This window comes from Triticum aestivum, chromosome 4A (genome assembly GCF_018294505.1).
Source record: "Triticum aestivum cultivar Chinese Spring chromosome 4A, IWGSC CS RefSeq v2.1, whole genome shotgun sequence".
NCBI classification, from domain to species: domain Eukaryota; kingdom Viridiplantae; phylum Streptophyta; class Magnoliopsida; order Poales; family Poaceae; genus Triticum; species Triticum aestivum.
Genome location: NC_057803.1, coordinates 634481429 through 634495085, shown reverse-complemented (window position 1 = coordinate 634495085; position 13657 = coordinate 634481429).

Here is a 13657-nt window from a genome sequence, read left to right as displayed (position 1 = left end):
AAGGTCTCCTCTAGGTCTTGGGTCAAGGTCCTTGCCTCCTGAGAATTCACCACTATGCCATTGACATAGGCTTCAGCGTTCCTCCCGAGCTTCCGACCCAAGGCGATGTGCTTGAGCCGCTGGAAGGTTGCGCCTGCATTGCACAGCCCGAAAGGCATGCAAGTGTAGCAGTATACCCCGCACGGGGTCGGGAAGGCTGTCTTTTCCACATCTTCTACCCTGAGAACACATCCAGGAAGCATAGCAAGTCGCACTCGGCAATGGAGTCGACGATTTGGTCAATGCGTGGAAGGGGGAATGGATCTTGGGGGCAGGCCTTGTTGAGGTTGGTGAAGTCGACGCACATCCGCTCCTTCCCGCCTTTCTTGGGGACGACAACGGGGTTTGCCAGCCACTCAGGGTACCGAACCTCGCGAATGACACCTGCAGCCTCCAACTTGAGGGTCCCTTAGACAATAAAAGCTTGCTTCTCCATGGAGTGATGCCTCGCCTTCTGATTCACCGGGCGTACGTTGGGGCACACCTTCAGGTGGTGCTCTATTACCCCTCTTGGGACCCCTACCAGCTGATCGGGCTCCCAAGCGAACACTTCCTTGTTTGCGTGCAAGAACTTCACCAGCGCCTCCTCCTGATCACGCTCAAGGCCGGCGCCAATGGTAAAGGTGGCCCCTGAGGACCTGTCCTCCTCAACTGGTACTTGCTTGGTTTCTGCCTTGTCCTGAGTGAAAAACTGCTTCTTCTTGGTTGGTGCGGCTCCCTTGGCCTTGGAGGTATCCGTGTTGGCGGGTTGTGCTGTCGCGGCAGCCTTGAGGGCGAGCTTGAGCATCATCAAGGCTTCCTTGGTGTCCCCAACTACCGTGAGGACACTCTTGCTCCCGGGCATCTTCATGAGGTTGTAAGTCGGATGGGTCACCTCCATGAACTGAGCCAAGGGCGGGTACCCGAGGATGGCATTGTCCGGGAGGCCGATGTGGGCGATGTCGAAGTCAATGAGCTCGGTGCGGTAGTTGTCGCGCGTGCCAAAGGTCACGGGGAGGCGGATCTGCCCCAGGGAGTGGGCGGAGCCTCCACCACTACAAAAAAATACAGTTCCGTGATGATACGTGTTTGTCACAGTAGGTCGCTTTTTTGTCATGCATGTACATCCATGACAAATTTATGACAGAATCAAGATAATCATACCTATGTTGTCGTAGAAGTGTTCCATGACATTACCAAAATTATCATCACGGAAGTGTCCACTTCCATGACGATAAATCGTGTGTCACAGAAGTGCTTTTGTCAAGGGTGACCGACACGTGGCATCCACCGTAACAGAACATCGTTAAGCTATCGGGTCGGGTTTTGGATCCGATAACCCATTAACAGCCCCGACCAATGGGGATTTTCCACGTGTAAAATCATCATTGGCTAGAGGAAACACGTGTCGGCTCATCGTCGGGACAGATGTCATCCACTCACTGGACAGAAGGCGCCTATGATACGTCGACACGTGGCACGACCCAACAAGTTTAAATGGGCCGGCCCAACTACAAGCCCACAAGATTTTGCGGACCATAATGAGCCAGCCCAGCTAAAGGCCCACGAGATTTTGCAGACCATAATGGGCTGGCCCAGCTAAAGGCCCACAAGATTTCGCGGGCCATAATGGGCCGGCCCAGGTACAGGCCCACAAGATTTTTGTGTGCCATAATAGGCCAGCTCAGGTAAAGGCCCACAAAATTCTTGCGGATCATAATGGGCCGGCCCAGCTAAAGGCCCATGAGATTTCACCGACATTAATGGGTCGGCCCAGCTGTAGGCCCACAAGATTTTGAGGACCCTTGTAGGACGTCCCGTTAACTGGCTGCCATGTTATGGGCCAAATGCCGGCCCATATTTGATACGGTCTATTAATGTCCTGCCACGCTCCGGGCCTAATAGTGGACCATATGAGATCCGGCCCGTTAAAAGCCTACCACGTTCTGGGCCAAATTATGGCCCAGATCAGGTCCGGCCCTTTAAGAGGTTTTGGGCCTAATTATGGCCCATATCAGATTCGGCCCGTCAACTGGACACTATGCTTTTGGTCCCACTTGCTAAAGGCTCACTTAGTAATTCGGCCTGATATTAGTTTTGGCAAGTTAAGGGCCCATTTAACATTTTGGCACTATATTAATTTTAGCCTGTTAAAAGCCCGTCATATAGTTGGGCCTAACTATGGCCCGGTTTGCATCCGGCCTGCTCGCAGACGATATCTGATTGGGCCAAACAAGGACCGAGACAATTTTACGGCCTGTTAAAAGCCCATGATTTGATTCGCACAATCATGGGCCGGGATTCATTTCGGGCTGCTGCCGGGCCGTGAGCTGATCGGCACGTTCCAGGCCCAACCTACATCGTGATTGCATGACGGCCCGATTATGTACCGTAATTTTACGGTTTGGCTGGTTTACTGCGAAGACAGGATATATATACAGTAAAATAACTGCAGCATCGTGAATAAGAAAAACAATAAAGAAAATACGGGATATTACATCCACTGGGCATCAAAGTTCGCCAGTATGATAACAAAGTTAAAGCAGACAGCAGATTACATACACTAGGCATCAAAGATCGCCACCAGTGCAAATAAACACGCCGACAAAATAATATACAAAACCGACAGCACTTCAATAGAGTTCAAGAAAGGTTAGCCCTGCTGGGGAGCTGCAGCGCAAGCAGATGAGCAAGATGATGAGACTGCGCTTGTTCAACACTTATATCTTCCACACTCTGAAGATAAACAAGCAGACAGATGACAGGTTTTGCACATAAAAGTATCAGTGCTGATAATTCATTACATTTCTTACTGACGAATAAAGTGACACAGTTTAAATTTGCATTAACACAATATGGTATTGTTCAGGTCAAGACATGGCAGGAAATGACATTGTGAAGAAGTTGGCAGCTTCACGACACCACTGGATTACAGATCAAGAACTCATAAGTATCAATGGTTAGTGTGCTGTCAATTTATACCATTTTAGATTGGCAAATAAAGAGACGGTTTAAATAATAGTAGAATGATATGACATTTTTCATAGTTAAGACATTGCAGAATATGACATTGTACTGTAGTGGGTAGGTTCACCACACCACTGGATTACAGATGAAGAACAGAAGCATACATCCAGTGCAAAAGAAGATCACTTGCTCTGTATAGTTTAATTTACATGGTATGAAGAAGGAACTTCGTTGTACAACTGAAAACTTAAATTGAGAAAGGACGAACTTTTGTTTATGAACTACATATAATAAACTTTAAACAAGCAATTTGATGCAAACACCAAAAATAAACAGTTGTTGCAGTCATGCCTAACCAAATATATACAATAAAGTTTGAAGGCTTGAGATGGACAAACTTACATTATTGGTGAAGACAGGCTCTATAAAGGCCTTGTCCATGCTGATGGGGGGGCAATTCAAGAAGTTTACCACAGAATCTTCTTCAAAAGCATTGCCTTTATTCTACATTTTGTTAAGAGTAAATATAGATGTGATAATATACGAAAAATGGAGAATATTTAAGATAAGATGAAGAGTGATGCTACATAACCAAGTAGCTATAAATGAAAGTGCAACGATACAGGCAAAAGGTACGGCCAAGAGCAATGCATAGCTAAACTTCTTCAGTACCAACCTTATGGTAAGAGTAAATATAGATCTGATGTGTAGAAAATGGAGGGCAAAGGAAAATAAGCTACAGAGTGATGGTACATGAACAACTATCTGTCATTATAAGTACACTGATAAAGGACAACATGTACTTATAAGAACAATGAAGAGCTAAAAATACATTGGCATTGGATATATTCTACACTAATGTAACCATTCATACAGATTAGATAATTTGGAGCGAACAATTAATAAGCAAGCTATCATGCATACTGCTCTCACATAATGAACCAGGTATGTATGCAAGTACAGTGATACAGGACAACACGTACTAACAAGAGCAAATCGACGGGCAGCATATTTGAGATATCCTGTCGTTCTTGTCAAACCGGAATTCTTCTTCGAGCTGATTTCCTGCAAAAAAGATCCGCAAGGCACATGCGGAAAAGTAGAAGTTCAAACTGTCATGTGATTTCATAGATAGTACCTCATCCTGGGAACGAGACCAGTGCATAACAAGGTTTTTCCATTCAATGTCTTCTAAATTTAGCATAGGAGACTTCACCAGGAATTCGTTTATAGACTTGCCATCAAAGTGTGATTTCCTCAGGTAACACCATTACTGCTACAATGCTTCCTTGAAAAGCACAAGCAAGCTTTGCTCATCATGACTAGCCAGATTGACCCTCTTCTAGTTACAACAATGTAATGTAAATCATTGATGTGTTCAATCAGCAGAAAACAGGAAAATAATAGCCATGAATAATAGCACTTACACGTAAGTTGGACAGGAAGATGTGAAAATGGTGTTTGTCTTCACAATAATCTTCCCATGATGGGAATATATGCACGTAGTCCCTAACAACATTGAAAGCATTGTCTTTTAAACTGGGAATAAATGGAATGGGGTTCCAATCTGCAGGAATTGGTCGTCTCTGCAGTTGGGATAGGTCTTCGGCGGTGGACTTGCTGTACTTTTTGCTGGAGTGGGATTTTTTTGTGGTACAACTGGTGTTATGGCAAATGAAATCGGTATACCTTTTGCTGGAGTGCAGGTCCTATGTGGTGGGGCTAGTGGTACAGCCAGTGAAGTATGGGTACAGTCTGCTGGAGTTGGTCCTACGTTTTGTGTCACTGGTTGTACAGCCAATATAAATGGGGTGATGTCTGATTTCTTCGGCACCACCACATTTTTCAAGGACTTTGCTGGTGCTCCTTTAGGTTCGGCAATCACCCTCTTCCTTTTTGATGTCTGATGCACAAGAACAGCATTTGAGGGGAAAACATGGTATGATGACAGATGGAATGTGTATTGATAATGGATGGGCATGGCATCTCAACATATATGATGAGTAAACTAAGCAGATGGCGGTGCAACAAAGTAGAAGAAATGCAAGACAACATATGCAAGATAACCGCAATCAATAAAACATTGCTAAATTAGAACAGGCAACTTGATGGGTGAACAGGACATGCCATCTGCCTTTGACTCCTCGAGGTTAGAATAGTCATTAGGATGATATTCTGAACAAGAATCAACAGGTGGGGAGCGTATGAGTTTTATTGCGTCCAGAATGGCACTTAATGCCTTGGTGCCAATTTTGTAACTCATTGCAGTGTTTAGCTTCAAGAGTGGAGTGCTGCTAGTGCGACACGAAGCAGCTACACAGATCATAGTGTAGATATAATGGGAAAACCTTAAGCATCAGAGTAAAATCAGCAAAGTGGAACTTGCTGGAATATATCTTCTAGTATTGCTGGTATGGCTAGAAAGGCTTCGGATACCAGCTCTCTACAAGTGAAGGTGCGGTACTGTTAATATCAATCTAACTCTCAAAGGCGACACAGCTCCCCGCATTTCCTTGCTATTCTTATAGGATTCAAGTGGGCAGGCCACTACAAATCCTATTCCTATGTTTACAAGATCCTACGAATCAAAGAGGCTCAAATTGTCCATCACAACCGACCGTATAGACCTCTACACTGCAAATGTCCCTGCTCATCTTTAGTACAAGGAACATACTGTACTACTATCATACTCCCTCCGTTCCAAAACATAAGTCTTGGTAGAGATTTCCACTATGGATCACATACAGATGTATCCAGGTACATTTTAGAGTGTAGATTCACTCATTTTGCTCCATATGTAGTCCATGGTGGAATATATACAATGACTTGTATTTAGGAACGAAGAGAGTACATATTAAAGAAGAACGGAAGAGGAACATGGTAAAGAAGAGCAAGCAGATTTTGGATAATAAAATGTTGGTTAAGTAGTGCCCACACATGATGAACCAGAGCGCATTAAGAATGCAACTCCTAGCTGTCTCTCGACCATTTCAGGCGGTTGGATAAAGATCGTATGTCTCCTAACCCTTCTTCTTCCTCGTCTCTGATTCTTCCCATACGGAACACCGCACGGGCCGCCGACCGGACCACCGGCCCCCACCGCTTGTGTTCCTCTGCCACCGCCACCCCCACCCCCACCCCAACCCCCACCCTCGTCGAGTTTTCTTCATTCGACGAGGCCCCACAACCACCCGAGCCCCTTCGATCGCACCGGCGAACTCTGGCGAGCTCTGAAAAATCGACTGACCCAATTTTGAAATTTAGTCAACTGTGATTTAACTAGTGTGGAATATAAAAGGGGAAAACCATAAGCATTAGGAGTATGGTGTTGAGCGTGCCATGGCAGACCTGAAGGTGCAAACCGGACAAAGGCAACTTTGCAACCAAGACAAGAAATCAGAGTAAAGCAGTGGCGATCTATTTTCTTGCTGCGATAAATAAGTTGAGCAGATACAAAAGAGTACCGCCTCTGGTGCGGCGCCGTGTAGGCATCTGCTAAGAATTTGATGGTGCGGCGGTAGCGATGGCTGTCAGTGGCGTGGAAGCAGATCTAGGAGGGTAGACGGTGGTGGCAGGGCACGGTGGACGAGATGGTCGTAGGAGCGGCGCCGGCAAGGTGGACGACGGCGGGGATGAAGCGAGAGGATGGGATGCAAGGATCCCGGTCCGAAGTCGTGGATGAGAGAGGTTGATCTCTTGTAATGGACGGCGGCATCGGGGTATCAGCCCCGACATGGTGGAGGAGGACGGCGGTGGATGGGGTGGCGGACGGTGGCGGACGGAGGAGGGTGGGGTGGAGAGGGTGTTTTGGCGCCCACGGAGTACGAATGGGGAAAAGGGAGGTAGAGAGGAAGGGGGAACCATGTATTCAGGGCGCGCTTGTCTCAAATGAAAGGAAATTTACAAACTTAGCCCCCGTTTCAAATTTCTACTACATCACAGCAACACTAGTCGATCGGGGATAGGACGGTAATCTCGCATACACCGAATATTGGCCGACGAGAGTTTGTTTTTGGTGCCCACCGTGTATGAATATGAATCGGGGAGGGAGTCGATTTCGGCCGAGGACACACTGTGTTTTGGCACCCACCGTGTATGAATCCGGGTGAGAGGCGGTTATGTCACGTTTGGGTGAAATTACAAACCTACCCCTATTGAAACCTATAGATATCCAGCATATAGGCATTGCGTGGCAGGGATAGGCAGTAGTGATTTCCATCTCGCAGATTTTGGTTTCGGGCGGTTACTACGACTTTCCCCGCTTCGTTCAAATTTTGCAGAGTGCACGTTTACCGTGCCAACTCAATTCGAATCCCGTTTGTATTCCATTAATTTTTTCGGGCGGGATCCATTTTCAATTGGAATTACATTCTATATACATCATTTATATATAAATATATACACTTTCAAAAGAACAACAAAGAATTCTGCTCCTTTATATGTATAATATAATCTACAAATACAACGATCTCGAAATCTTAAGGTTGAATTCGAAAAAATTTAACCAAATTATGTTCTACTAAAATGTATGGATCAGTAATATCTACATATTAAATAACATAGATGTGCGTGAATTCATATGAGTATGCATGTTTGATAGATCAATTTTGGTTCGAGTATGGATTACATGTATCATCATCTCGAATTCAAATATTTGAATCCCTTTTTTGTTCACTCCTTTCACGCCCATCTCTCTCGCATGCATGCTCCTTCAGGTAGCTATCACTCTCTTTTGTCCAGCTCACCCGCACGCTCACTTCATGTTGCTCCTATCCTCGCAAACATGGTCTCTCGATGTCTCCCTTGAGAAGTGTCACACTCTCCCTATCATTACAAATTACACGGTTTTCATTATCTCTCACATCTCTACTGTTCTCTAGTATCACTCGGTACCTAAGCTTTCTTTTTCACTGCCAAACACACAGTCTCCACTCGTCTTTCACTTTGTCTTTCTCTCTATGGGATTCTCTCACACACCCTATATGTCTCTACATATGACTCATACCACTAAAATTACTCTCTCTATCTCTCCTGTAGACACAACATTTGTTGCGGTGTCCTTTTCATCTCCATCCCAGACTGACATTATTCATTTGTTTACCGATCAGACAACCCCGACTACCGTCTCCTCTCTCTCTCTCATAGACACACACGCACAACTCCTACCACTAAAATGTGAATGGAAAACGAGATTTTGTTATACCCAAACAAAAAAGGACTGGAGGGAGTGATTGCTCTGACACGGACGCGTCCTCTCATAGCGCAAGCATTGAACCGGCGTGCCGGCCAAGAGGGTCGCACTCGCTGCAGGCTCAGCTGAGCACGCCTCCTCGCCGCGTGCAACCAGCTTAAGACTACCCCACCTGCCTTCATTGAATCCGTGCATGTGTCGGCAACACGTCCTTCCGCGAGCCGGCGGGCATTTTAGAACACAAAAAATGACTACAATATAATTAATTTACGCATGGTCTTGACTTGTTGTGCTCGCACTGGTAGCAGGAACTAGTAGAGGATTTTCTTTATTTATAACTCTCCTCACATTTTTTTGGCTTTGAAGTGGATCATGGTTGTGGACATTATGCATGAATGTGCAGATATCTGTGAACATGAGTTTGATGTGGAAGTTGAACTTGGAATGTCGGGCTTGCGCGTGAACTATACCATGTCCAATGCTTCATCTGTTATTGTTTGGAAAGTAATTGTTGTCATTACATCACCCGAAAAAAACATTTGTGCCACATCAGTAGATGCACGGACATCACAACAGGCATGCTGACTAGATAAACATTTGAACCTAGCTATTATGAAGGAAATTTTGTATTGACAACAGTTTTAGATAGCAGGAGACGCCTAGCCTGCTCTGCCTCTGCTAGCTTATTTCTGGCTTCTTCCATCTCTTCTTTGGCTTGGGTGAAGAGAGCATCTGATTGCACTTTTCGCTTCTTCAGGAACTCAGCTACATTCTCAAGGGCTGCTGCACGCTTTCTTTCAGCCTTTACTAATGCCACGAGGACACGAACAATTGACGACTCCACCTGGCTTGTGTGTAATCCAGCATCATCTGGGAATTTGCACCTTGTGTCTAATCCAACATCATTAGGGAACTGGCACCTTGTGCCTAATCCAGCCTCATTTTGGAAACATGATCTCGAGGTTGACCATACTTCCCTCCTCGCGGGAACTGCATCCTGACATGAAGTTACTTCTTTTTTAGATCAATACTCAGAGCAACCTAGATCCATTTAGTAGAAGCCAGATAAATAGAACTCGGAGAAGTGAATTCAAAAGGAATAAATAAATAAAAATAGACTAAAAGGTGAGAACACCCACTTCCTACATCAAGCTAAAAACAAAAGCATTAGGACAATTAAGACTCTTCTTATTACACATCAAAGAACACCACGCTTAAGAGAAACAGAAACTACAACATATACACATCGAAGAACACGAGGCTACACGGAAGTAATTGAAAGGGTGTTAATACCAAAGTTCATTTTACAGGTTCGGTGCAGCTCCTCTTTAACTTGCCACGCTGCTTCAAGATGTCCCGAATATCCCGTGTTTGACATTCATTGTTCCTCTGCATGTTCGCACTCATGGTTTTAAAATCTCAACATGGCAAAAAAAGTACTACTAGTAATACTTGCGCATCTTGTGGGCAACATTAAAGCACTCGTCTGCCATGTTAGACCATCTCCAACAAGATAAACTACTCATACAAATGCATCTTGATGCGTGCAATGCATGGGCATTTTGCTAGTTCTAAAAACCTTTCCATCATTTGCCACACTACTGGTTGCAGATGAAAAACCTACCCAAGCACAGCGCGATACAGGAGCGACGCACAATTACAAGTTGATATTCTATTGGACAATGGAGGCTATAACCAATTACTTTTACGGGAACAATAGCACCCAGGAAATTTGAAGGGTCGGTATGAACAAAATTGGAACTGCACATGTACTGCTAAGTGATTCAATACACACATTACCAATTGAGGAGGAGAACGATGGTCGCGGCGGCCTCTGTGAGTCATGGTCGGCAACGGGAGTCAGTTCATTGTCCATGATGGTGGTACTTCTGCGCTTTGGCGTCGGCTTCCGAGAAGTAGATACGAGACCGTGGAAGACGATGTCGGGGAAGAGGCTCCGTGTACGACGACGGTGGACTGGCTCCAGTGCGGCGTACGAGGTCGTCGATTAGGCAGATGCGCTGCGGTGGACGAGTGCGCCGATGTAAAGGGGAGGAGCACGAAGGCTGCGGTGCCTTGGAGAAGTCTATTTTGCGGTGGGGATAGAAATTGGGGAGTATTCAGGTGTACTACTCTGGGTGCCGGGGTGGGTTGGTTGGGTAGGGTGAACCTGAAGTTATGAAAACAGCCCCCTACCAAGCGTCATCCGTAGGCCTATTCCGAAGGCTATGATGGAAACTTCCCACTGCTCGAATCAGGGTGGTGGGAGATTTTCCCGCCGACCTCAAAATTTTGTGACATTGGACTCCCCGTGTGGCGTGTTGAGTGATTCGGCTAAGCAACTAGCGAGTAGTAGTAGTAAACTCTGCATATTAGGTTTGACCGAAGTCAAACTTCCTAAAGTTTGACCAAGTTCATAGAAAAATATAAACATTTACCATAACAAATATGTATGATGTAAAAGTACATCCAATAATGAATCTAATGGTATTTATTTGTTATTGTATATGTTAATATTTTTTTGTTATAAGCTTTCTGAGAGTTTACAAAACTTGACTTTGACCAATGCTAATACGCGGACTTAAATAAAAACGGAGGGAGTACACATTTGTTTTCTTAGTAGTGAACAAATCATTTGTTGAAATTGTGAAATAAATATATTAGGCTATTGACTTCGAATGTAATGGTCTATACAATTCAATAGTTACAATCATTGTCGAATCCCAAGATGTATACAAGGTCTATAATACTTCACAACATGCTCAAACTCACATAATCCCAGTCAAATGAGAATCTAAATGCATTTCATAGTTATTACTTTGTGGGATGCAACAAGAACAACCATAACTCTACATCAGCCATTATAGAAGCAACATTTTGACATATCCCAATGTGTGAATGAAACATGCAGGGAGAGCTTTTGAAGATGGAGCAGATAGGGAGCGAAAGATTGTATGTATGTGGACGAGAGAGTAGGAGACAAACCTAATGAGACAGAGGGAGAGAGAGATAGAGAGAGAAAGAGAGAGGAAGAAGTTAGGTCTGTGAGAAAGATGCATACATGTAATATACATGAGATGCGTGTGCATCTGGATTCTGTATACGTGGAAGGAGAAGAGACAACATGTTTGATGAGAGAGCAGGAAAAACATGGACGAGAGGGGGAGGATCTCGTGGGTTGAGGGATTGAAAATTTTGTGTGGGGGAGAGAGGGATTGGTAATTTTGTGCAATAGAGAGAGAGCGTGGGGGGAGGAGTCAGTCAGCCGTCGTCACATCACCCTGCTTCCAAATGACCTCGCATTCTCTAGCGCGGTGTGGTTGCCGTCTTCGATCTGCTCGTTGCCCTCTTTGAAGATTGAGGTGTTGTGCATGTTGGGGTGGAAAGAAGCACAAGCGAGAGTGGTCGCCGTATAACCTTGGATGGGGATGAATTGTGTGCTCGCGGGAGTGTGTGTGTGTGTTGTGCTGCGTGTGTCTCTCTATCTTTGTGTGTGTGTGTGTGTGTCAGATATTGAGAGAAAACAAACCTAAGGAGAGAAATGGGTATTCACGAAGAGATTGTGCGGGCCTTGAGGTGGGCAGGGGCCGGGTGAGGGTGTCAAAATGTGCGTGTTGATGCATGTGTTGCATGCGACCGTGCGAGGGACGGACGAATCGAGAGAGATGGTTGTTGTGTTATGGATGCTCCCATCTCTCTCTCTCACACACACACAAGTAAACTAGAAGACCGTTCTCTCATGTATACACAACATATCGGCATCTGTCTATGTCTCACTCATGCACGATCATTTGCACATTCACACCTCTCTATGTCTGTATCACACGCACGCCGTCTCCACATTGCCCTTCCGCCACAACACACATATGGACACATACACACGTTCTCTCTTAGTCACACACACAAAATCAGTATTAACAAAACTAGGCCGCACCTAAAACGTCCAAATCCAAATAAACACGAACTGGAGCTAAATTCAAATATATAGAAATATTGCAGCGTCAAGAACTTTCACAGGAAAAAAAAGTTGAGTAATATTCGAGGATTGTTTTCACACACAAAAAAAGGTTCAGTGGATGTCCTTCGAGCGCGACACGGTGACGCACCGTTCGATCGACCGCGCGGCCGCGGTTCACGCGCTTGCACAGGATTCCGTATCGTGGCCATGGTACTAAGGCTGGTCACAATGGACAAGAACGTAAGCTAGTAACTAATAAAAGTGCTGCCTAAGTCTAATGTTTACGTGTACTAGTACAGTTTTCTTTTAAGTTTGACCAACCTTATATATAAAACTAAAGTAGCTCCCACACGCGCACTCATCAATATGCGGCCACCGCCGTTGCGCATGTCGGCGCCCGCCTGCTCCGGCTAACAATTTCTCGCCCATCACCGTCGTGTCGCCGCCATCCCTGTGCCATGAAGCCGAAGGCTCGCCCGCTCACGTCATTTGCAGTCCCTCCTCACGATGCCGTCGCGCTGCCAAGCACGCGAGCAGCTGGTGGAGCCGCGTCTATGCACGCAGCGTATGAAGAGATGGACGAGCGCGTGCTCCAGCATGCCGGCGACAAGGAACTAGCGTGTCATTGTCGTGTCCACCCGCGCGGAGGAGGCATGCATGGTGGCTGTCGCAGCGGAAGCCGGTCGCGCGCGCGTCGAGCCCGCAAACCGGGTGCGGACACGGAATCTACCTTCGAGACCTTGAATGCCACGTCGATCCTGCAATCTGAAGGAGCAATTTGGGCCAGTCGACTCATGTGAGCCGTTTGATGCAACATGGATGGCTAGAAGGGATTCTTCCACCTCTTCTGCCATCTTATTCCTTCGCTCCGTCGAACTTCTTTCACAAATCGACTGACCCAAATTATACTACTAGTACGAACGTATTAAGTAAAGTAGGAACACGAAGATACGAGCAGTAGTAACAACTGCAAGAAGAACAGTAGTAAGACATAGTACTAGTACTACTGTACGTACTAAAGAGTTCAAATAACAAGAAAGAACATAAACATATAGTTCTGCTGGGGCCTCAGCACAACACACCCTTGAAAATAAACTAATAAGCAACTAGTCCGCTTGACACTGCAGTAGAACCAGCATGAGCGACGGCACTACCACCTACTTGGAGTCCGAGTCCACGTCCTCGACTTCGTCCTCGTCCCTCTTCCTCTTCCTCTTCGCCGACGCTTCTTTGCTTGAACCGGACACTGGGCTCTGCTTCTTCATCCAACCCTTGTAGATATTTAAACAAAGGTAGGCATCCATTGCTGCATACAGGATGTGATCTTCATCTAATGTCTTCGACTCCCATGCATGATGAAACTCGTGATGAGGTTTCTTCAGTTTAGCGTACGAAGGATCAATCATGGCTGCTGCCTTGGTCAGTATTGAAGGTTGAGAGGAGGACACCAGGCTTGCCTTCTGGAGATCGAAGGACTGGCCTACAACGAGACCTATCCGATGCAGGACGTCACTGTTGTTCTT